Raw genomic sequence first — 20998 nt, forward strand, 5'->3', positions numbered from 1 at the left:
TACATTTCCCTGCAAAAACATCATCCCAATTCACACCCACAAGTTCTAGCCTTATAATTTGCCGTTCCCCAATTAAAAATTTTCTTGTCCTCTCTCATTCTATCCTTTTCCATGATAATGCTAAAAGCCAGGGAGCGGTGGTCACTGTCCCCCAGATACTCACTCACTGAGAGATCTGTGACCTGACCTGGTTCGTTACCTAACACTAGATCTAGTATGGCATTCCCCCTAGAGGCAGATACACTAGTGAAATTTAAGAGACTACTAGACAGGTATATGGAGGAATTTAAGGTGGGGGGTTATATGGGAGGCAGGGTTTGAGGGTCGGCACAACATTGTGGGCCAAAGGGCCTGTAATGTGCTGTACTATTCTATGTTCACAGGAACAGTAACAATATTCTCTTTGTCAGTATGAGTAATATAGTGCCAAAAATACCTCTAAGTCTCCGGAACCTCTTTCGATGGTGCTATGTACTATTGAGGTTGATAGGGTCTTCGTTAATCAGGACATGAAGGGATATGGGGAGAAGGTAGAAGATTGGGGTTGAGAGGAAAAATGAATCAGCCATGATGAAATGGCAGAGCACACTAGATGGGCCAAAAATGGCCTATTTTGCTCCAAAATCTTGTGGTCTTATGTTTTTGAAGCCGGACAATAAGAGAATCTGAAATAAAACTTCAAAAACGTGTGTAATGTACATTCTAGGAAATATCATGTTATGGATAAAAGTGAAAATTCCACAAACAGAAAGAACAAAATTTCAGGACCTAGTAACAAATGATGGTGAACAATTACAGCACAACGAGATGTCCTGAGAAGCCACGTGTTAATAAAAAAGACAAGGTTGAAACAATGCCAGGGATCTTCTGACTTCTACCAGACACCGTCAGTACCGGCCAAGTAAATCCTGGCCACGTAACAATGATTAATTCAGTTTGGTCTCTTATGTCCATATGATCTCATTTACTCTCAATTATCAACAGAACTCATAAGTAGTGCTGACTAGCTAATAACTTTAACTTCTTGTGCATTTATTCTGCCATGACAATTTATCAACAAATCTCATAACTTTCTTCATACTTGCACCCCTCTGCCATCTGATTTCTGAATGGACATTGAAGACATGAACACAACCTCACTACTTATTTAATTTAATTATATATGTACTTACTGTAATTCACAGATTTTTTCTCTATTATTATGTGTTGCAATTTACTGCTGCTACAAAGTCAGCAGATTTCACAACATATGCCAGTGATATTAAACCTGACTCTGATGACCTTGATGTAAGCATCAACACCAGAATATAATTCTAGATGGTCGATGAGACTAATTGCCATTAACATCAACCCAACCAAATTCTCAGCAGTTGTGGGAGTCACAACACACAATTAAATCAATCTCGTGTTATTGCTGAACTATTTCATGAGCCTAAATATTTACACCTGTTTCATCGATTATCTTCTCTCCCTATTAATATGGGGCTGTTCACTTGCGACTTTCTTTCGAAGTTTAAATTTTAAGATGTAAATTCTGTTTAAATTAGCACCAGAGTCACTGGGCGTTGTGTTAAACATACAGTTACAGGGAGTAACTCAAGCCATATGTTGCAATTCACATGCATTTCGGAACCAAATTTTGTCAGAGGACATGAACACAATTGTGACTCTATTACATCTACAGCACAAAGAATCTTGGACAAATTTCAATTTATCAGCTCGGTTCCTGACAGATCCTGATGAGGGAAAGTAAAGTAATCAATATGGTATTCCGGAAGTGTAACAAGGATCTGCATGGCACTATGAAGATTGATTTAAATGTCAATTTATGAAATATTCTTTCAACAATGAGGGATAAAAGTGAAATGAGATTTTAAATATCAATATATATTTGAAAGATTAACAAACATCTAACTGATCATTCAAAGTTTGTGCTACACAGAAAATGGATATAATTATAGTCAGGCTACTAGAGGAACTTGGCAGGTCCGGCAGCATCTATGAAAATGAATGGTTTTGGGCTGAAATGCTTTGTCAAAAATGGAAAGGAAGGGGGAAGGTGCCAGAATAAGAAGATGGGGGAAAGGTAAGGAGAACAAGTGGGAGGTGATGAAGGGAAAGGCAAAGGGCTGGAGAAGAAGTTGCACACACAGAATGCTTGAGGAACTCAGCAGGCCAGGCAACATCTGTGGAAAAGAGTAAACAGTCGACGTTTAGGGCCGATACCCTTGAGAAGAAGGAATCTGGGTAGGCGCAGAGAGTGGATCATGGGAGAAATGGAAGGAGGAGGGGCACCAGGGTGAGATGATAGGCTGGGTGAAGAGAAGAGGGAAGAGGACAGTCTGAGGAATTGAAGAAGAGGGTATGGGAGGGGGAAGGTTACTGGAAGTTGGAGAAATCGATGTTTATGCCACCAGGTTGGAGCCTACCTAGGTGGAATATGAGGTGTTGCTCCTCCAACCTGAGAGTGGCCTCATCATGGCAAAAGAGGAGGCTGATAGAGCCGATATGTCCTACAAATTCCTTCTTCACCAGCCCTTTGCCTTTTCCACCTATCATCTCCTAGCTTCTTCATTCCTCCTCCTCTCACTTGGCCTCACCTACAACCTTTTATCTTGTCCTCCTTCCACTCCTCCCACCTTCTTATTCTGGCATCTCCCCCCTTCATTTCCAGTCCTGATGAAGGGTCTCGGCCTGAACCCTCAACTATTGATTCATTTTCATAGATGCCACCTGACCAGCTGAGTTCCTCCAGCACTTTGTGTGTGTTACTTTGGACTCCCGGTATCTGCAGAATCTCTCGTGGTGTTGGTAATGATACTGTAGTGCCCTCTAGAGTTAGCAGGACCACTGCTTATTTTGGTATGTATCTGGGACTGGGGTATAGGATGGAAAATTAACACTTATCACAAAACTTGCAGTTATAGTAAACAGTGAGGATAACAGGCACCAGGGAGATTAGGTGAAGTGTCAGTTGCATTGTAGATTATGTCTAATGCAAAGAATTCTTAATTGATAAGTTTCACAAAGAAGACACAAAGGAGACACAATATAAATAATTGCCAACATTTCAGAGAAATGTGTGCTGCTACACAGAGATCCAGGGATTTACATATATCAACTTCTGAAGTTTGCAGGACAAAACTCAACCTTGTTCAAAAAGCATACAATTTCCTTGCTTATTATTTAAAGTTATTTGTTTACAGTATATGGATGTGGTTGGCAATTCTGACTTTTGTCATCTTTTCCTTATTTGCCCTATAATGAGGAGGTAGTAATGATAACTTTTAACTAGTGGATCTGAAGGGTGGCAAATTTCCCTCTCTAAGGGATATTCCTGAATAAAATGGATTTTACCTGCTGCAATTCAGTGATTCCATTGTTACTGTTACAGAAACTAGAATATTACAGAAATTCTCGATTTCTCAGATCACAGGATCAAAGGGGTCTCCCTACCATCCACTGGGGACATTTATCAGGACTGCTGCATATGCAAGCACCCTTAGTATTATTAAGGATCCCACCCACCCATCCAGCATCCTCTTTGACTTTCTACCATCAGGCAGGAGACTCCGATGCATAAAAACAAGAACAGTCGGAATGGGAAACAGCTTCTTCCCTCAGGCCATTAGGCTTCTGAACTTTATTTCGCATCACATTCGAAGTATCACTGGTTAATCTGTTCTGTACCTTAAAATATTTAATTTATGCACATCACTGTGTATATTTATGCAAAATTCATCTGCAGATTTTTATCCTTACTTCCCTAACTTATTGTGTGTTATATGTGTGTATGTGTACCACTGTGCTTTACACCCTGGCCCGGAGAAACATTGTCTCATATACACAGGTATACATGTGACAGTATTTGATATTACACATGTACAGTATATCATTAACTGACAATAAACTTGACTTATATTAAATTAGTAGAACATAATTTCTCCAGATGCCATAGTGGCAATAAACTCCAATATTTAGATCAAAGGTCCAGAAATCTTGCTACTACGTGACTGGGCTGCCATACTCACAGCAAAGTATGGAGTATAAAAATTAATCTTGCATGAAAACTTTATATACTAGGGGGTAGTTGGTGCATTGGCCCTGTTCTTGATGCTATAGTCTTGCAAATATGTGAAAGCTTTAAAGAGAATATACAGAAGATTGACTAGCTTTGTTGCTAGAGTCTTTTGTGGAGTCATACAGCATAAAAACGTTCCCTTTGTCTCAATAGTCATGTCAACCAGAATTCTCATCTAGGCTAATTCTGTTTGCCTGTGTTTGTCCCTTATTTCTCTCAACCTTTCCTATCAATGTGCCTCTGCATGTCCATTTATATGTTGTTAATGAACCTGCCTCTACCACTTCCTCTCAACAAACCAACTTGTGTAGAAAAATGTATTTATTTATTTATTGAGATACAGCGCAGACCATTCGAAGCACGTTGCCCAGCAATCCCTCGATTTGACCCTAGCCTAATTATGAGACAATTTATAATGACCAATTTAGAACTACCAATCGGTACATCTTTGGACTGTGGGAGGAAACCGAAGCACTAGGAGGAAATCCAGATGGTCACCGGGAGCGTGTACAAACCCCTTACCAGGCAGATAATCTGAGGAGTATTGATAATGGCTGGAGTCACCCATCTTGTAAAGACACTGCCCAGTATAAGGAAATGGCAAACCATTTCTGTAGAAAAATTTGCCAAGAAAATCATGGTTATGGAAAGACCATGATTGCTCACGTCATATGGCACGGCACATAATGAATGAATGGATGTGATCACCCACCTTCCTCCTAAGCTACAAAGTTCAAAGTTTATTTATTATCAAAGTATGTATACTTTATACCACCTTCAATTTCATCTCTTTACAGGCAGTCATTAAACAAAGAAACCCAACAGAACCCATTGAAATCAAGACCATCAAACATCCAATGCACAGAGAGAAAAAAAAATCACGAAAACAATGATCAAGCAAACAGTATTCAGAACGGAAGTTCACAATGCCGGGCATCACTGCAGCCAGTTCAGAAGGCCTCAGTCCAGCGTAAACCCCATGGAACAGCAAGCTGAATCTGCCCATCTCTCTTTCTGTCCCCAAAACCCTGAACATTTCAATCTGGCCTGGTGCTTAAATTGTCAAAACTTTGTCTCAAGCCTCAGCCAGCTCAATCTCTCTCCATAGCTCAGTTCCTTGAGTCCTATTCCATCCATCTTAAATCATCTGATTAAGACCCAGCCACAAAAAGAACTAGCAAATGTATTGGAATGGTTAAAGTGATGAGGAACTTGATCTGTGTGTTGAGACTTGAGAAGCTGCCATTGCTCTGTTTGGACCAGAGAAGATTAACAAAAGATTCATGGTTATGAGGATGTTTGATAGCGTAAGTGTTGTAAAATGTTTCTGCTGAGATGGTCAATGAGTAATCCGCAGACTTTTAGTCATAGAGTCATAGCAAAGCTCAGAAACGGGCCATTCATCCCATGTAGTCCATGGTGAGCCATTTAAACTGCCTACTCCCATCGACCTGCTCTGGGACCATAGCCCTCCATTGCTCTATCAAATCTCCCCTCAATCATCTAAGGAATAAAGTCCAAACTCAGAAGAAACTCGGACAGTGTGTAGCTTGGGTTGAGTTGTTCTCCGCTCTTGGCAATCCATTTGCTGGCATTTCATCACCATACAAGGAGGCATCATCAGTGCACTGTTCATGTGTGGTGTGTCCTCTGAATGCACGGCCTTCATATATTTATCAATGAGCTGATTGATAAGGAGGTGAAAAGATTTGGTTGTGATCCCCTAAAATGAATTTTCTGGAAGGTGTGGAAGCTGAATCAACAATAAGTTTAAAAACATTACCTATAGCTTTGGAGAGTGAAAAACAGGAGATTGGTTCAGATTGTTAGGGCATATTCTGGAGTTATGGTATATAGCAAATATTAATTTCAATGGCAACCAGTCTTCAGAGCTGAATGTGGATTGAGTTTAAAATGCAGCTCAGAACAATAGTCTTCCTGGAGCTGCAGACTGGGGTCAACTGCAAACAAAGAAACATTCCATTGACCTGAGATGCCGGCATATGCATGAATGCAGCCCAGAGACAGTGGGGATTAACATTCATTTTGGGTGTTTGGAGTGTGAGTGTGAAGATCATGGTTTTTGAAAATGATATGTAAATTAAAGGAAGCATTGTGGATACATTGTAACTATAGAATTATCCTGCTGTTACCTTTGATCTTCAGCATATGAAAACGCAATGTAACATTGGGTGAGGCAGGCTTCTTCTTCCAAGAGTGTCTCCAGTATGATGCCTGTTTGTTTTTGCTGAAGAAAGACTTCTAAAACCACCAGCTTCAGTATCTCTCCGGTGACTTTGCTACCAGTCACAAGACAATGGACATAATCTTAATATGAAACAGCACTGAAATTGGCCATTTCTTTCATAATTCTTTCCAATAAATAACGCCCATCGTTTTCCACCACTCACTCACACTGGCCAAAGGACTCTGTACTCCATGGGGAAATGTTTTGGCATGCCTGAAGAACTCCAAATACGTGTCAGTGATAACAAACTTGATACTGAGTCAGCAAGTTCACGTTTTGTAGCTCGACTCCAACTGGTGTTGAGCAGTGAACTTGTGTGGCAGGATTTATCAATAGGTTCCAAGTATGTGGAGGTCCCAGACATTGGGCTAAAAACTGGTAAATACTAATAGAAAGTCATGGAATCATCATCAAAATGCATCAATATTCCCCAGATGGGTGCTAACTGATATATTGGAATGTTCCTTTCTCCTGTACTCGATGCTTCAATTAATCTCACCTAGTCCTGATATCACCAAGCTTTATCTGCATGCCCGTCCCAATCTCTGTACTCCTGATGCCCTTTTGAAGTGAACCAATTAATTCATCACTATTAAAGAGCCCATAACTCCTCACAAACAGTTCCATAAGACCACAAGATATAGGAGCAGAAGGAGGCCATTTGCCCCATTGAGTGGTCTGCCATTTTAAAATAGCTGATCCAATTTTCCTCTCAGCCCCAATCTCCTGCCTTCTCCCCATATCCTTTCATGCCCTGACCAATCAAGAATCTATCAACTTCTGCCATAAATATACATAAACATTTGGCCTCCACAGCTGCCTGTGGCAAAGAATTCCAGAGATTCACCACTCTCTGGCTAAAGAAATGCCTCCTCATCTCTGTTCTAAAAGGATGTCCCTCTGCTCTGAGGATGTGTCCTCTGGTCTCAGAGTCTCCCACTAGAGGAAACATCCTCTCCAAATCCACTCCACCAAGGCCTTTCACCATTCAATAGGTTTCAATGAAGTCACCCCTCATTCTTCTGAATTCCAGCAAATACAGGCCCAGAGCCAAATGTGCTTTATATGACAAACCATTCAATCCTGGAATAATTTTCGTGAACCTCCTTTGAACCCTCTCCAGTTTCAGCACATCTTTTCTAAGATAAGTGGCTCAAAACTGCACACAATATTCCAAGTGAGGACTCACCAGTGCTTTATAATGTTTCAACATTACATCCTTGCTTTTATATTCTAGTCCTCTGTCTCTCCGGTGATTTCATCCATACTACAACACTGTTAACTGCAAACTTTGCCCAATCAACAGCCTCTCCTCACTTCACAGACAAGAGAAAATTTGCAGATGCTAGAAATCCGAGCAACCCACACAAAATGCGGGAGGAACTCAGCAGGCCAGGCAGCATCTATGGAAAAAAATACAGTCGATGTTTTGGGCTGAAACCCTTTAGCAGGACCGGAGAAAAAATGTTGAGGAGTAGATTTGAAAGGTGGGGGAGGGGAGAGAGAAACGCTAGGTGATAATTGAAACATGGAAGGGGAGGGATGAAGCAAAGAGCTTGGAAGTTGATGGTGAAAGAGACAGAAGACTATGGAAGAAGGAAGAAAGGGTGGGGGAAGAGCACCAGAGGGATGTGATGGGCAGGCAATGAGATAACATGCGAGAGGGACAAGGGGATGGGAAATGGTGAAGGGGGAGGCATTACTGGAGGTTCGATAAATCGATGCCATCAGTTGGAGGCTACCCAAATGGAATATAAGGTGTTGTTCCTCCAACCTAAGTGTGGCCTCATCATGACAGTGGAGGAGGCCATGGATTGACATGTTGGAATGGGAATGGGAAGTACAATTAAAATGGGTGGCCACTGGGAGATCCTGCTTGTTCTGGCAGACAGAGTGTAGATGCTCGGCGAAGCGGTCTCCCAACCTACATCTGGTCTCACCGATATACAAGATGTCACACCGTGAGCACCAAATACAGTAAATGACCCCAACAGACTCACAGGTGAATTGTCGCCTCAACTGGAAGGACTGTTTGAGGCCCTGAATAGTAGTGAGTGAGGAAGTGTAGGGGCAGGTGAAGCAATTGTTCCACTTGCCAGGAGGGAGATCAGTGGGGATGGACAAATGGACAAGGGAGTCGCATAGGGAGCGATCCCTGCGGAAAGCAAATGAAAGATGTGTTTGGTGGTGGGACCCAGTTGGAGGTGGCGAAGTTTTGGAGAAGTTGTGTTGGACCTGGAGGCTGGTGGGGTGGTAGGTGAGGGAAAAAAGAACCCTATCCTTGATGGCATGGCGGGAGGATGGGGTAAGGGCACATGTGCATGAAATAGAAGAGATGTGTTTGAGGGCAGCGTTGATGGTGGAGGAAGGGAAGCCCCTTTCTTTGAAAAAGCTGGACACCTCCTTCATTCTAGAATGAAAAGCCTCATCCTGAGAGCAGATGCGGTGGAAACAGTGGAATTGAGAGAAGGGGATGGTGTTAACTACACATTGCTTCTGTCTGTAAACCATCTATCTCATCTTCAGCACTATTATCTGCCTTTTCTACAATACCTCTTGTGTTGAAATATATGCAGCTCAGAACACTAGTCACATTATACTCAACCTTTTGATTCCTAAATTCATCTGAGGTCTTGTCAACATCTGCTTCCACAAGCTTTCCACTACTGTTCTGGCACCCTGGTTCCCATCCCCCTGCAACTCTAGCTTAAACCCCACCATACAGCACTCACAAACCTTCCCACCAGGATATTAATCTTCCTTCAGTTCAGGTGCAAACTGTCTTTTGTGTGCAGATCCCACCTTTCCTTGAAGAGAGCCCAATGATCCAAGAATCTTATGCCCATCTTCCTATACCAACCCTTTGGTGACATATTAAACTGTATAATATTCCTAGATTTGTCCTCCTGAGATAGCAGCCCTGGAGGTCCTACTCTTCAAGTTAGCACCTACTCCCTATGCAGAACCTTGTCACTCATCCAATCCATGTCATTGGTATCTACATGGACCACGACTTCTGGTTGTTCGTCCTCCCATTTAAGAATGCTAAGGACTCCATCCAAGAAATCGCAGACCCTGACACCCGGGAGGCAACACACCATCTGGGAATCTCATTCTCGCCCACAGAACCTCCTGTCCATTCCCCTAACTAATGAATCCCCTTTCACCACAACTTGCCTCTTCTACCTCCCGACCCTTCCTTCCTGAGTGAGTCACAGATGCAGACTCAGTGCCATAGACTCACCCACTGCAACTTTCTTCCCCCCACCCCAGATTCCAAAGTGACATACCTGTTGTTGACGGGATGGCCACAAGAGTACCCTGCATTGGCTCCTTCACCCTGTTCCCCTTCCTGTCACCCAGTTTCCTGTGGTTCGCACCTTGGGTGTAAGTACCTCTCTATATGTTTTATCTATCATCCCCTCAGCCTCCTGAATGATCTGGAATTCATCCTGTTCCAGCTCCAACTCCTTAAAGCCATTTGTTAGAAGCTGCAGCTGGATGTACTTCTCGCAGTTGTAGCATTCAGGGAAACACACACAAAATGCCGGAGGAACTTAGCAGGCTGGTCAGCATCTAGGAAATGAGTACAGTCGACGTTTCGGGCAGAAACCTTTCGGCAGGTCTCCCTTTACCACCTGTACTCTTTTCCTAGATGCTGAGTTCCTCCAGTACTTTGTGTGTGTTGCTTGGATTTCCAGCATCTGCAGATTTTCTCTTGTTTGTGTAGCGTTCAGGGATATTGAAGGTCTCCCTGCCTTCCCACATCTCGGAAGAGCAGCATTCCACTATACTGCCTGTCATCTCTACTGTGTTAGCTGAGCAGATATAAAGAAGAGAAGGGGAGAAAAACTTGAGGTTTTCTTTCCTTCGCTTTCTCTGAGTGAACCTGATCGTAGTCCCCTTCTCTCAAACTTCCGATGTCCGGATTGGCCGCTGGTCAAAACTCAGAAGTTCCATTTGTCAAATGCCTGTTATTTTAATCCCATAGCTGCCCGTCCATGTTATATCATCTGCAAACTTTGAGACAATACGGCAGTTTTTCAATTCTAGGGCATGAATGAATCTGGCAACAAAAAACAATCACCAGTGCCGATTCAGAGGAAATCCAGCAAAATGCGTTCACATTCCTGCGTCAGAGTGTCGTCTCTAACATCAAAGCCACCCGTCACGTTCCATCTCCGCTGTCGTTAGCCTCTAGTTGAATATGCATCGATTTCGCTAACAGATCTATTACTATGTCTCAAAAATGCGGCGTCCATCGCTAAGCACCCTCATCAACCAAGTGATACCTTGCTCCCGTGGCTAACATCAGGAAGGAGGTACAGAAGAATCACACTCAGGCACCCAGGAACGGTCCCTTCCCCTCCGCCATCCAATTTCTGGACTTTGAACCCATAAATACTACCTCACTACTTGTTTATTTCTATTTTTGCACTATTTCTTTAATTTAACTATTTCATATATATACTTAATTCAGTTTTTTCTCTATTATTCTGTATTGCGTGGTACTGCTGCCGCAAACTCAACAAATTTCACGATATATGCCTGATTCTGATTATTTTCTAAAATTTTGTAAGATGAAGCAGGTAATCACACTTTTGCTGACTATTAAATCTATGCTCAGATTTACGCCGCAGTCATTTATAGATCTCTTTTTTACAGAATTACATCGGCATTTCATTTTCACTCTTCACGGCAATACTTTCACTGTTTCAAATATTCATTTCAAAGCATCGGGGTTCCTAAATAAAAGAAAGCCCCGAGTTATTGATCTGGGTGTTTCTGATACGACAACGAGCTGAGCATCAAACTCCTGGTGTAAATGTCATACTCGGCTCCCAGTTGCTGGGACAGGTGAATAGCTTCGCACTAACGTAGACCGGAAACGTATTTACCAATGATCGCAGAGCCCATCATAGAATTCATTACGGTGAAGGTGGCTGTAAAAAGGTTACTCTTCTCGTCTTCCGCTGCGTTCGATTTCTTATCTTCCATATCCACCGTCTACAAAAAAAAGCCGGTGCATAATTGACAATAGCAAATCAAGATAAAATTATGTATTTTATTTATTTCAGTCTTTCATGCCTTTTGAACTTGTAACTTTTTAACTGCCAATAAGCAGAAATTCCCAAGTTTCCAGGCAGCGCCAAGGCGGTGGCATGGATGTTACCTTAACGACCCGTTTCAATAACCGTCGCATCTTACATTTTAGCTAACGTTGTGCCTATTTTTTTCGATCTTGTGCATTAACACTTCCACTCATAAATCTTCGTTAACTTCTACGGCGAGGCTTTCAAAGCAACAAGTTATCGGATATCCCAGTATAAGGTCATAGCAATTTATCAGTTATCAATATTGGTCCAGTCTTTTAAAAATAGTAAGGTTTACCTTACCTCATTATGATTTTCCTGCATGTTTTGTCTTTTATCCCCCATGTTCCCTGCTCGCACGAACAAAAATGTATATTTGGAGGCTTTAAGTTTCCAGCAGTACGAAATTGAAGTTACTATTCCAAATGGCTGTACACTTTTCCGATGCCTCTCAAATAAATCCAGCTCCTCCCAATCACCTCCCTCTAAACGGATCCTGCTATCCGGGGTTCCAACCTCCAATGTAAATGTTATGACTCACTGTTCCAAAAGGCAAGGTGCTTTCTTAAATCTCCACCAGTTAGCGCTCCGTTTTGTTTTATGGCTACAATGTCATAACACTGAACACGCTAATTCCACTTGGCCTGCACTGAGCTGAGTGTCTGGTCTGTAAGGAGCATGGCGTCGTTTTCAGCTCCATATTTGTAGGTTGTAGAATTTTCTAGGAGTCTCCGATTACAGGATGCAGCCCCAGAATTGAGGGACGTCCTTTTAGAACTGAGATGGGGAGGAATTCCTTTGGCCAGAGGGTGATGAATCTGTGGAATTCTTTGCCACAGGCAGGAGGCCAAATCTTTATGTATGTTTAAGGCAGAGGTTGATCAGTCAGGGCAAGGAAGGATATGGGGAGAAGGCAGGAGTTGGGGCTGAGAGGAAAATTGGATCAGACGATGAAATGGTGGAGCAGACTCAATGGGCCAAATGGCCTAATTCTGCTCCTATATCGTATGGTTTTTTGGTCATACGACAAGGCACATAATGATGGTGATGCATTATGTTCTGTTCTATACATAATTGGTCAGCAAATGAAACAGAGCATATCTGCAAGCAGCAATTCGTAAGTCTGGACTGTTCAGTGGCAAGTCATATTGACACCACAGGTGAGAGGCATTGACTGCTTGCAACAAAAAAGTATATGGCCATTCGCTCTCGACATTCAATGACACACAAGCACCGGGACTCCCACCATCAGCAACTGAGGTCTGATTATCTCTCATCAAAGTCTTAACAGAAGCAGGCACATCAGCATTGAATCTATAGCACATGTCCAGGTCTGATATCCTGTGGCAAGTCGCTCACCCCCTGATTCACCAAAAACTCTGCAAACATACTGGGAACAAGAACATACAAAATTCTCACAGGGATTGACAGTGATGACAGAAAATGAGGTTTCTCCTGACTGGGATGTCTGGAACCTGTCAAAATAAGGGATCGGCCATTCACAACTGAGATGAGAAGAAAACTCTCTGAGTAGAAACTTTGACATTATCTACCTAAGTGGGCTGTTATGCTCAGGTACTGCGTGTATTCGGATCAGAAGTTAGTAGATTTTTGGATATTATTTGGGAGAAGGGAATAGTTTAGCAAAGTGATAGTGACGTGATCATCACTATGTACTATGTTGTATGATGTGGGTGATCGTGGTCCCATGACCATGATTGTTCTTGGCGAATTTTTCTACAGAAGTGGTTTGCCATTGTCTTCTTCTGGGCAGTGCCTTTACAAGACGTGTAACTCCAGTCGTTATTAATACTCGTTAGAGATTGACTGCCTTACGTCAGTGCTCACATAACCGGAACTTGTGATATGCACCAGTTGCTCGTACAATCATCCACCACCTACTCCAATGGCTTCATGTGATGCTGACCGGGGGGCTTTTCTTTTCTTTTTTAAATCTTTTTATTAAATAAGTATACAAAAGGTAAACCATATAAGCACTAATACACTGTTAGAAATTACAGGAGATATTAATACAGAAAAAAATTGATACAGTGCAATTTAAACATGAAATAATAAGGTAAAATAATAGTATACTAATTTTATTTATATATATATATATATATCTCAATAGAGAAAAGGAAAAAAAACCCCAAAAAACCCCACCGTGCAACTAAACTAAAAGCAAAGCAAAGCAATGGGCTAACTTGGAAACAGGTAGAGCTAAAAAACTTAAAATCACGTCCTCAAACCCGACCTCCATTAAAAACAGTTAAAAAAAGCAAGAAGGGAATATAAATATGAAACAAAAGAGAAAAAAAATTACATTAAATGAAAATATTGAATAAAAGATCTCCAGGTCTGTTCAAACTTAAATGAGGAATCATAAAGATTACTTCTAATTTTCTCCAAATTTAAGCATAGTATCATCTGGGAGAACCAAAAAAAGGTAGTTGGAGCATTAGGCTCTTTCCAATGTTGTAAGATACATCTTTTCGCCATTAAAGTAAGAAATGCAATCATTCTACGGGCTGAAGGGGAAAGATTACTGGAAGTTTTAGGTAATCCAAAGATAGCGGTAATAGGATGAGGAGAGATATCTATATTCAATACCTTCGAGATAATATTAAAAATGTCTCTCCAAAAAGTTTCCAGAGTAGGACAAGATCAAAACATATGAGTTAAGGAAGCTATCTGCCCCGGACATCTATCACAAAAAGGATTAATATGAGAATAAAAATGAGCTAATTTATCTTTGGACATATGTGCTCTATGAACAACTTTAAATTGAATTAGGGAATGTTTAGCACAGATAGAGGAAGTATTGACTAATTGTAAAATCTGCTCCCAGTCATCCACGGAAATAATAGAACCCAATTCTTGTTCCCAATCTGACCTAATCTTATCAAATGGAGCTTTCCTAAGTTTCATAATAATATTATAAATAATAGCCATTGCACCTTTCTGACATGGATTAAGATTAATTATAGTATCTAAAATATATGTAGGAGGAAGCATTGGAAAGGAAGAAAGTATAGTACTTAGGAAATTTCTAACTTGAAGATATCTAAAAAAATGTATTCTTGGTAAATTATATTTATCAGATAATTGTTCAAAAGACATAAGGGAATCATCTAAAAATAAATCCAAAAACCGTGAAATACCCTTAGTCTTCCAAATTTGAAACGCACGATCCGTGAAAGAGGGAGGAAAAAATATGTTACCTAAAATAGGGATCGCTAGCCCAAATTGGTTAAGATCAAAAAATTTTCTGAATTGAAACCAAATACGTAAGGTATATTTAACTATTGGGTTAGAAACCAGTTTGAGGCATTTCAAATGGAAAGGAAGAGAGGAACCTAAAATAGAGCCAAGTGCATAGCCCTGAGCAGATTGTAATTCCAATACTACCCATTTAGGAATGGATAGTGTATCTTGGTCAAGTAACCAAAATTTCATATGTCAAATATTAATTGCCCAATAATAGAATCTAAAGTTAAGTAATGCTAAACCTCCATCTCTCTTAACTTTCTGTAAATGTATTTTACCCAGTCTCGGGTTTTTATTTTGCCAAATAAGTGAAGAAATTTTAGAGTCAAGTTTATCAAAAAAAGATTTTGGAACAAAAATCGGTAATGCCTGAAATATATATAAAAATTTTGGCAGAATAAACATCTTAACTGCATTAATACGACCAATCAAAGTTAAATATAATGGAAACCATTTAGATGAAAGTTGAGTAATATGATCAATTAAGGGTAAAAAATTAGTCTTAAATAAATCTTTGTGTTTATAAGTAATTTTAATCCCAAGATATGAGAAATAATTATTAATCAATTTAAACAGAAAGTTATGATACAAGGGAAGTTGTTTATTAATTGGAAAAAGTTCACTCTTACTAAGATTTAATTTATAACCTGAAAAAAGACTGAATTGTGCTAACAAATCTAAAGCAGCAGGGATAGATTTTTGAGGATTAGAAATATATAATAGTAAATCATCAGCGAGTTATCCCAATAATATTTGGAGATTCTCGAATGGCAATTGCAAGAGGTTCTAATGCAATATCAAATAATAAAGGACTAAGAGGACAACCTTGTCGAGTACCTCGAAAGAGAGGAAAAAAAGGTGAGCTTAAAGAGTTAGTACGGACCGAGGCCATAGGAGAATGATATAACAGTTTGATCCAAGATATAAATTTCGAGCTAAAATTAAACATTTCAAGCACCTTAAATAAGTAAGGCCATTCTACTCTATCAAAGGCTTTTTCAGCATCTAAAGAGATAACACACTCAGGAACATTTTGTGAGGGGGTATAAAGACCGGGGGGCTTGCAAGTGTTACACCTTGTCCATGGGTGATGTACAGGACAGCGGAGGGAAGGATTGCCCTACACTTCCCTCATCAGAGATGTATCTTCACCCCTCTGCCCAATAGTGAGAATGAAGGTCATAATCATATTGAATGGCAGAGAGGTGTAGGAGTGTAAATGGCCTGCTCCTGCTTTCAATTCTTATGGTTTTATGTTATTATTCTTTCGATGGACTGTGGCGTTCTATGAATTCCAAAAATTCTACTCCTGTCCAAGTAAAAGCAAAAAGTAAAAATATAATCCCATATGATTCTTGAAGTTCATCCACAGTGCAATATGTTTGTTGTGAACTGCCTGTAGCTTATTCTGAAGAGGTGGTTCGTGTTCTCTCTCAACCTTTCCTGTTATACCTTAGCTCTCTTCAGCATATTGATTCTCTGCAGCAACACCTGATAGTGTTGACCCGCTGTGCAGAATAACTGCAGGACTTGACAATGAAACATTATATCCCTTCCAACTTACTCTAGTTCTCTTGCCCTAGTTGGGTACCTATGCCAAGCCAACCATAATGGCGTTCTGAATGCTTCTTCCTAGTCCATCCTAATCCCGAATTTGAAACTTAAATTGACAATTGTTAATTTTTAAGTGGAAGATTATGTTAACCCTCCAGCAATCTGTATTCCATGCTTTGAATAGATACATTGCATAGTTTCAATAAAGAAATTAAGGTAATTTGGCTTTGATGTGGGAAAGTAGAACAAAGTAAGGAAATATAGCATGATCACAGTGAATATAAGAGTGGCAGAGTTGCCATTTCCTGCTTCTAGCCCTTAAGTTTTAATTTGATTACTCTAAAACAATTAAACAGTGTAAATCTAGCCAAGAAGAAAAGAAGAGCTTACGAAAGGTTCAAAAAAACTGGGTAATGATAGAGATCTAGAAGATTATAAGGCTAGCAGGAAGGAGTTTAAGAAAGAAATTAGGAGAGCCAGAAGGAGCCATAAGAAGTCCTTGGCGGACAGGATTAAGGAAAACCCCAAGGCATTCTACAAGTATATGAAGAGCAAGAGGAGAAGGTGTGACTGAATAGGACTAATCAAGTGTGACAGTGGAAAAGTGTGTATGGAACCGGAGGAGACAGCAGAAGTAGTTAATGAGTACTTTGCTTCAGTATTCACTACAGAAAAGGATCTTGGTGATTGTAGTGATGACTTGCAGCAGACTAAAAAGCTTGAGCATGTAAGTATTAAAAAAGAGGATGTGCTGGAGCTTTTGGAAAGCATCAAGTTGGATAAGTCACTGGGACTGGACGGGATGTACCCCAGGCTACTGTGGGAAGCAAAGAAGGAGATTGCTGAGCCTCTGGCGATGATCTTTGCATCATCAATGGGGACGGGAGAGGTTCTGGAGGATTGGAAGGTTGCGGATATTGTTCCCTTATTTAAGAAAGGGAGCAGAGATAGCCCAGGAAATTATAGACCAGTGAGTCTTACTTCAGTGGTTGGTAAGATGATGGAGTTGATCCTGACAGGCAGGATTTATGAACTTTTGGAGAGGCATAATATGATTAGGAATAGTCAGCATGGCTTTGTCAAAGGCAGGTCATGCCTTACGAACCCGATTGAATTTTTTGAGGATGTGACTAAACACATTGATGAAAGTAGAGCAGTAGATGTAGTGTATATGGATTTCAGCAAGGCATTTGCAAGGGTTATTGAGAAAGTAAGGAGGCATGGGATCCAAGGGGACATTGCTTTGTGGATCCAGAAATGGCTTGCCCACGGAAGGCAAAGGGTGGTTGTAGATGGGTCATATTCTGCATGAAGTGGTGTGCCTCAGGGATCTGTTCTGGGACCCCTACTCTTTGTGATTTTTATAAATGACCTAAATGAAGAATGGAGGGATGGGTTAATAAATTTGCTGATGACACAAAGGTTGGAGGTGTTGTGGATAGTGTGAAGGGCTGTCAGAGGTTACAGTGGGACATTGATAGGATGCAAAACTGGGCTGAGAAGTGGCAGATGGAGTTCAACCCAGATAAGTGTGAGGTGGTTCATTTTCAACACGTTGGAGGAACTCAGCAGGTCAGGCAGCATCCGTGGAAACGATCAGTCAATGTTTTGGGCCGGAACCCTCCATCGGGACTGAACAGGGAAGGCCCTATAAAGAAGGTGGGGGGAGGGTGGGAAGGAGAAGGCTGGAAGGTTCCAGGTGAAAAACAAGTAAGGGGAAAAATAAAGGGATGGGGGAGGGGAAGCAGGGAGACGATAGGCAGGAAAGGTGAAGAAGGAATAGGGGAAAGCACAAGGGGTAGTAGAAGGAGGCGGAACCATGAGGGAGGTATGAACATTGAATTTTCCAACTTCTGGTAATTCCCTCCCCCTCCCTTCCCCCATCCCAGTTTCACTCTGCCCCCTTTCCCAGCTGCCTATTACCTCCCTCATGGTTCAATTCAGGATTTGAATTGAATTGACTTTATTATTACTTACATCCTTCATATACATGAGGCGTAAAAATCTTTACATTCCGTCTCCATTCAAATGTAAGGTGCTCCTTCCTTCTGCGAGCCTGCAGATCACCCCTGGACAAAGTGTGGCACCTGCTTTGCCCCTCCTGATCAGGGTCATGTGAAGCCATGGGAGCTGATGGTGGATGGTCGTACGAGCTGCTGGTACAACTCACAAGTCCTGTTATGTGAGCACTGACGCCAGGCAGACAATCTCTGAAGAATATTGATAATGGCTTGAGTCGCCCATCTTGTAAAGACACTATCCAGAAGATGGCAATAGCCAACCACTTCAGTAGAAAATTTTCCAAGAACAATTATGGTCCTGGAAAGACCCTGATCACCCATGACATAAATCATGACGCATGAAAAATGAACACTGTTATCAGGTACACCGTTTTGTTTGTGTTCATCCTAATTGTTACTCAATTGTTTTCAGCTTTAAACAACAGTGGCAAAGTAGAAGTTAGCTACTCTACAATATTTCTATGACAAATAATGAAGAAATATTGTTTACGGTATACCATAGATACATAACACCCTCTTCAATAAGGTACCAATGAACCCCAACTGAGCACTGGTGAGCAGAAAAATTGGGTGAATGCAGAATTGATAATGCCAACAATAGCACTTAGCATCACTCTGCTGATGTTTCAGGAAGCAATGATGGCAGAGTACTTGAATGACATGATAAGGCCTGCTTTCTTGCGGGAACTTTTTCACCTTGTTGGGTAAATGCAATAGTCATTGCTATATTGGACCAGCTTGGTCTGAGGTGCAGTATATTTTGTAGCATAGCCCTTCCATTTCAATTCCTACAGCTGTTCTGTGATCGGTCATTCAATCATTCTCTGAAATGGTAAAGAATTAATCACAATGCTTCAATACTGGCATCTGTGCTGGCAAGTAACCACTCAGTACCTATGGCTAAAGATGCTGGCAGACGTTTCAAACCTGACCTTTGCCGTATCTGCTGGGCTGTGCCATCACTGGAATGTTCATGGAGTCTCCCACTGATTTTTTGAAGGTTACCATTCAGATTTCACAAATATTTTGACAGGGCAGAAGGTCTCTGAAGGGACCCATGGTGTCGGATTGTAGGAAATATACCTGATGTGACTGGACCATGGTTGATAGGATCTCAAGATACAAGGCCATGAGATCATCAGACAGACAAGCAGAATTAGGCCACTGGGCCCATTGAGTCTGCTTCATCATTTCACCATGGCAGATCTATTTCCCTTTCAGCCCCAATCCCCTGAATTCTTCCCGTACCCCTTCATGCCCTGACTCTATCAACCTCTGCCTTAAATATACCAAATGATCTTCACAGCCACCTTTGGTAAAGAATTCCACAGATTCACCACTCTCTAGCTAAAGAAATTCCTCCTCATCTCCATTCTAAAACCTCTATGCTCAGGTGGTGTCCGCTGGTCTTAGACTTCCCCACCATAGGAAACATCCTCTCCACATCCATGCTATATGCTGGATGTGGGACTCAGAAGCACTGAAAGCATACAATATTGAAGAAAGTCTGTCATAGTTGCTTGAGTTTGCAAGAAACAAGTGGAAGAGAAAAGAGGAAATGATGTGTTGTGGTGTTACTAGCTTTGAAAAAAATAATGGACTGGGCTGGAGAACAAGGTTAGAGTGCATTGAGAAGAAAAGATATTGAACAGTGAGAGACATCTCTGAGTTTGCTGCAGCTCCTCGTGTCATTTAGGCTGGTTTCTATTATCATCACTAGGCAACTGCTCTGATACAAATGGTATGCTACATCCCACATCGGCGAAACTTAATAGGATAGATTGATGGTATGTTTTCTGACCACCTATCTCAAAAACAGCTCTCTTTCCGGGCAGCTGAGCAAAGCCAATGAAAGTGAAGCACTAATTGCTTTCCTATTTCTCCATAATGCAGCAAGCTTTGGAAAATTAAAACTGAAATTTACTGCAGTGCATTTCAACATGAAATCTCTGGCATTCAGTGTTGTTGCTCGGTTGATGTTCATTCCATTTGATTGACTTTTATGCAATGCAGAGAAAATGCATTAGCACGACACAGAGACCTTGTAGATTGTTTGATTAATTCTGTTAAATGGGATGTGAAAGTCTTCTCAGTTTGCTAGTACCACAGTCAGCCATTTTGATTGGGTGTACTATATGTCAAAATAAAAGAAAAATAGTTGATTGGTGTACTACTGGGGATGAATGAAGACACTGAATGTATTTAAATAATTTGAAAGCTAGACATAATCAAAAACAGAATCACTTTATTGCCAACATGTGAAACATACCAGACTTGATTGTGGTTCAGTGCCAGGCATAAAACACAGGACAATACAATAGCAACCAACAACTTACAAGATTTGTGGATGACACCAAGACTGGGGGTGTAATGGACAGCGAGGAAGACTATCAGAGCTTGCAGTGGGATCTGGACCTGTTGAAAAAATGGGCTGCAGAATGGCAGATGGAATTTAATGCAAACAAGTGTGAGGTGTTAAACTTTGGTAGGACCAGCCAGGGTAGGTCTTACACAGTGAATGGTAGGGCACTGAGGAGTGTGGTAGAACAAAGGGACCAGGGAATACAGGTCCATAATTCATTAAAAGTGGCGTCACAGGCAGATAGGGTCATAAAGAAAGCTTTTGGCACATTGGCCTTCATAAATCAAAATACTGAGAAAAGGAGATGGGATATTATTATTGAAGTTGTGTGAAACATTGGTGAGGCCTGATTTGGAGCATTGTGTGCAGTTT

This window comes from Mobula birostris, chromosome 6, assembly GCF_030028105.1.
Source record: "Mobula birostris isolate sMobBir1 chromosome 6, sMobBir1.hap1, whole genome shotgun sequence".
Classification (NCBI taxonomy): Eukaryota; Metazoa; Chordata; class Chondrichthyes; order Myliobatiformes; family Myliobatidae; genus Mobula; species Mobula birostris.